Genomic DNA, 6,272 nt, shown 5'->3' on the forward strand with positions numbered 1-6,272 from the left:
GTGCAAGCCAATAAGCCTGTCAATGTGGTAGTCACATTCAAATAGGGGGTGGAGCTTGGGAAGACATTACTGAGGACATGGAACAGCTACAGAACCAGGACCCTACATTGCAGGAGGCCTATGGCAAAGTTAGCAGTATGGATGGTGTGGCAACTGGTGTTTCAGCTAGCCTGTCTGGAGAAAGCTATGTGTTGCGAGATGGCTTATTGTACCACTAGTCAGAGGGGAATATGCCAGAGCAGCTAGTGCTGCCTACGGTGCCGGCAAAGCGGACAGCGGAGTCTGCGTCCTGAGGGGAGCCACTCAAACTCAGGAAACAGGATGTGAGAAGGGTCCTGAATAATTCTGCGTGCTACCTTAACAGTCTGTTGGTCACATAGGGCAGCGAGAGTTCGGACAGGCTGCTCAATGATTTTTGAGCAGACCTTAACCACATTCAACTGACGGTTTCTGTTTTGAAGGGTGATGGAGTGGAACCAGCTAGTGAAAGAGAAGGTTATTACATTTTCAATGAAAGCATAGTAGAATGTGGTGAGAATGTCTTTGTTAATCCCAAATGACTTCAGCTTCCTAAGTAGGTATTTTGAGAGGGTTGCTGCCAGGTTCTATTGGCCAGGAATGTATAAAGAGATCCAAGACCTTTGTAAATCCTGTCCTGTGTGCCAGCTGACTAGTAAGCGGAAGACTAGTCCATTTCCCCTCCAGCCACTTCCCATTATTGAAGTCCCCTTTACACGGATAGGAATGGATATTGTTGGGCCACTCGAGAGAACCCAGAGAGGGCACCGGTACATCTTAGCAGTGTGTGATTATGCCACCCGTTATCCAGAGGCCTTTCCCCTTCGTAAAGTGACAGTTACCACCATCTCCCAAGCTATTCTACAGCTGTTCTCTAGGGTAGGGATACCCCAAGAGATCATCACTGACCAGGGAACAGCCTTTTTAGCCAAAAAGATGAGACAGGTCTATAGTTTACTGGGGATTAAGGGGATCAAGACCACACCCTATCATCCCCAGACTGACGGTCTGGTTGAGCGATACAATCAGACACTCAAGAGTATTCTCCGAAAGTATGTGTCAGCCAATGGGAAAGACTGGGACCGCTGGCTGCCATATTTGCTATTTGCATACCGTGAGGTGCCCCAAGCTTCCACTGGCTTTGCACCATTTGAACTGCTTTATGGAAGACCAGTGAGAGGGCCCTTGGATTTACTAAAAGAAGCCTGGGAGGGGCCAAAAGCACCCCAGACCAACAGTATCCTCTCCCATGTCCTTCAAATGAGGGAGAAAATGGAGGAGATGACAGAGCTGGTCCGGAACAACATGAAACAGGTGCAACATCGCCAGAAGGTCTGGTATGACAAGACTGCCAGACAACGGACTCTCAAGCCGGGGCAGAAGGTCCTTTTGCTCCTTCCCACGTTGGAGAACAAGATACTTGCACAGTGGCAGGGGCCGTTTACTGTTACCCGCAAGATGGGCCCTGCCACATATGAAATCAACATACCAGGAGGACAAAGCAGGTGTTCCACGTGAACCTGTTGAAGGAGTGGCGAGAGCGGGTCACCCAAGGTAGCCTGCAGCTCCTGGTGCAAACCGTTGGAAAGGAAGACAGCGACAGTCCAGAGCAGTTTTCTCCAGCTATTCAACCACCCGCTGCTCTTGATCTGGCGCACCTCACTCCACAACAGCAGAGGGAGCTAGAGGCCATCGTTCCCTCAGGACTGTGCCAAGACAAACCAGGTTTCACCACGGTGGTGGAGCACTCCATCCCACTGATGCTGGCCCTAGGGATCATCGAGAGGTCCTATAGTGAGTGGAGCAATCCAGTCGTCTTGGTGCCTAAAAAGGATGGGACGATCAGATTCTGCATTGATTTCCGCAAAGTAAATTCCCAGTCCCATTTTGATGCCTACCCCATGCCACGGCTAGAGGATCTAATTGAACGGCTGGGTAAGGTCAGCTTTATTACCACCCTTGATTTGTGCAAGGGTTACTGGCAGGTGCCCCTCGCTAAGTAGGACAGACCCTACACGGCTTTCAGAACTCCGCAAGGGTTGTATCACTTCATGGTTATGCCATTTGGCCTGCATGGGGCGCCAGCCACATTCCAGAGACTCATGGACTGTGTTCTTGAAGGTACCGAATCCTTCGCCGCAGCATATTTGGATGACATTGTAATTTATAGTACCAGCTGGACAGACCACCTACGCCATCTCTCCGATGTGCTGCAGCATCCAAAGAGCTGGACTTACAGTGCATCCAAAGAAATGTGACTTTGCCAAAGCAGAGGTCCGTTACCTGGGCCATGTGCTGGGTAGGGGGCTGATTAGGCCCCAGACCGACAAGGTACAAGCCATACGGGACTATCCCCAGCCGCAGACTAAAAAGGAGGTACGGTCCTTCCTGGGTCTGGCGGGCTGGTACCGCAGGTTTGTGCCAGACTTTGCCTCTCGCGCTGCACCCCTTTCGGACCTAACTCGGAAATCTGGGTCTGGTCAACTGCAGTGGGGAGAGAGCCTTTAATGACCTGAAGGGGCTCTGTGTCAGGGCCCAGTCTTGCAGAGCCCAGACTTTGACCAGCCACAGTCCAGACTGACGCCTCTGGCATTGGACTGGAAGCGGTTTTGCTCCAAGGGGAAGGATCGGACCAGTGGCCTGTGGCTTACATTAACCGCAAACTGTTCCCCCGTGAAACACGGTATGCTGCTGTCGAACTGGAATGTTTGGCCATTAAATGTTACCCTAGACACTTTCAAATATTACTTGCTCGGCAGAGACATTTTGCTACAAACTGACCCCTGGGCTCTTCAGTGGCTTGGCCGGATGAAAGACTCTAACGCCAGGATTACCAGATGGTTCCTGTAGGGATGGGCATCGGTTCCAGGTTCCGGTTTGGAACCGGTTCCAAACGTTCCGATCCATCGAAATCGTACACATGACAGCCAACTCTTCACCTATCCCACTCTGCACTAACTATATCACTTACTTAGGGATAAAAGTCTCCCTCAGGCTGTCAGACTTATTTAGCCTAAATTATTCCCCTCTACTCACTTCAATAGATGATGACCTTCAACGCTGGAAGAACCTCCCATTATCCATCATGGGCAGAATCTCAGTAATCAAAATGACAATACTGCCCAAAATAAACTATCTATTCTCTATGATTACAACCCAGCCCACCACCCTCTGGTTTAAGTCTCTCGATTCATTAATCACTAAATTCTACTGGAAAGATAAGACCCCAAGGATCAAACTCACCACTCTCCAAAAACCAAAAGCAATGGGAGGACTAGAGGCAGCACTATGCACTATGCCCTGGCCAACCAGCTCCACTTCATCCACAAATGGCTACACCCCACCCCCTCAGACAACACCTGGTTAGACCTAGAACAAACAATCTGTAAAGAAATTAAAATCTCAGATCTCCCTTTCTGCAGTCAGTCGGGTCAAAAAAACATCCATCCTTCAAAGCCCCAACAATTTCAGCTACTCTGACAGCCTGGTGGAGATTCTACCACATCACTGATTCACCTATAGCACCATCAATTCGCACTCGATTTGGAATAACGCAGATTTCACCATCAATAAAAAAAAAACACTTAACTTTCACACATGGATGGGAAAGGGCATCACTCACCTTCAACACATTCTTCAAGACAATAATCTGGCCTCATTTTCCTGTTTGGTCCAGAAGCACGGCATCGAGAGTAAACACTTCTTACAATACCTGCAAATTAAATCATCTATCCTAGGAAAAATTAACATCCAGACAGCTAACCTTGACATTCCCCACCAATCTCAGAGCTGCTTAATATTCCCTCTCTAAAAAAAATACTCTCCCAAATTTACAAAATTATATCTCGTTCAGAAAAACAATTGGCCTGCCATATCACAAATGGGAATCAGACTTATCAATTACTCCGGTGCCGACTTCTGGACCAAAATGTGCAAAAACATCTACTTCATGACAAAGAATAGTAATCTACAACTAATACAATACAAGGTTCTTCACAGATTCCACTTCACTGCACATAAATTGGCTAAAATGGGGTTTGGCTCGGATCTTTGCACTCACTGCACACAAAATAACCCAGATACATACATTCATGCGGTTTGGCATTGCACTCCAATCAACCACTTCTGGGTGAGTGTCACAAAATCTCTCTCTTCCATCTTTGGCTGTCACATCCCAGCATCCCCTTCCTTATGCATACTTGGTGATACATCCACAGTCAATTTAAGCAACTCCTGCAATAAAACACTGCTGGTAGCGCTGACTATCGCCAAGAAAATAATCCTCATGAACTGGAAATCTAAGAACAAAGCTCACATCACTCATTGGAAAAACTTGTTAACAGAATATATATCATTAGACAACCTATCAACTACAAACTTAATCAATACTCAGGATAGAACCTCTCCTTGGTACCCCTTTATCACCTACTTACAGTTCTGACCCTCTTTGCCTGAGTTCCATCTCCACACCATCATAACACACTTCATCAACAGATACACATATCATCGAACACTGGGCAGGGGAGGGTAGCTGGAACTATTATTGTTATTATTATTAGTAGTAGTAGTAATATAAATAGCATCCCCTTCTTTCCCTCCCCCTTTTATTTACATTCTCTGATAAACTATACTAATTTCACACTTTCTCTCTGCCTCTCCCATCGTTATTCTGACGGGCCCCATTGGATGGCTTGGGAGACTTCGGCCCCATGGTCGCTGTGTGGTTTTGGCATTGGTTGGGTCCTGTGGGTTATCTATTGGCCCTGGGCCCCCGGTGTGCACCCTCCTCATACGCTCATGCACACGCCTTGTCCTGGAAGCACACAGCACGCTTTACTCTCTTTTAATTGCACATACAAACAAAAACTACAAAACAGGCTAGGGTAAGAGTGGAGTGCAGGTAGATGCCTCATCAGGTGTCTATCTGCATGCCTCACTTATTTTAATGCACACATTGAGGAGGCATACATCTTACACAGGGTAAGTGTGGTGTGCATGGGGAAATCCTGACAGATATTCACCATGCATGCCCACTTCTTTTAATGCTACACTCTAGATAAATCCCTCAACCTAGCCATTCACATACTGTACTTATTTAGGTCAAGAGTGGCGTGTTGGGTGAAGGTCTGGGGGCGAGGTGTGGTTGGTCGTGGCAGTGGGGGATGTGTGCATATGCTGGGGGGATGGGTGGCACGCAGGTCCTCCCCTCTGTCAGCTCGTCGCAGTATAACTGCAGGGGCTGGGTGGAACTGTGGCCATTAATGGGTGCCCAGGTTGGCAATCAGTCAGGCAATCAACCAGGCAATCAGTTATTCCTATTATTATACTTATCTTTAATAGAATAATTACAACTCCTCTCCTCTGAAACCCTCCCTCTCTATGTTCCAGCTTCTCTCCTCCTGGCCCAACAGCAAGCCAGCCTACATATGCACACACACACACACATACATCCTCACATACTCACTACCCCTCACCCCCATTCCCACCCCCATCCCAACACCACCTCATTCACACTCCTCAGAGCTACCATCCGCCCCCCACATCCCCCCTTCTTTTCATTCCGGTCATCAATTTCATCCCTGATAATCATATCTGTAATCATCCTGGACGCAAATCATCCTTAGCCTTTCTGTTATTAATGTTATGTTGTGTTATGTTTGTGGAAGCCAAGTCAATGTGATGTCTTGTTAAGTTACAGTATGTGTTTATGTAATGTACATCTGTTTGTCGTATGTAGTATTCTTGTGCATGTCGTAGTGTTGCATTTTCTGTAATGTCAATGATGTTTGCAAAAAAAAAAAGAAATCGTACACGTCCACGCGTTAATGATTACACTAATGATTCCGAACGTTCAATCCCATTCATTCATGTGCCGCGGCCGACGTTACGATATGCGTCTGGATTTTTAAATGGATTCCGAACGTGCCGTCCATTCCCGCGTCGCGGCACGATCTAACACGCGTCTGAATTTTAAATGGACTCCGAATGTTCCGTCCATTCCCGCGTCGCGACCTCAGGCACGTCTGGATTTTTAAATCCCCCAAAAGCGCGATGGCTACTACTACGAGTGCAAGACATAAACGATCAAGTGTGTGGCTTCATTTCACAAAAACAGACGATCAGCATTCAAAATGTAAAGAAATGTCAAGGTTTTGTGAAATTTTAGGACGGATTTTATAAAGTGGGTCATCATCCTCTTGTTGCTGATTATCGTTGAAGTGCAAGGCGTGCTTGATGGCTTCCCATCTATTTAG

The sequence above is a fragment of the Alosa alosa genome, chromosome 6 (genome assembly GCF_017589495.1).
Source record: "Alosa alosa isolate M-15738 ecotype Scorff River chromosome 6, AALO_Geno_1.1, whole genome shotgun sequence".
NCBI lineage: Eukaryota > Metazoa > Chordata > Actinopteri > Clupeiformes > Clupeidae > Alosa > Alosa alosa.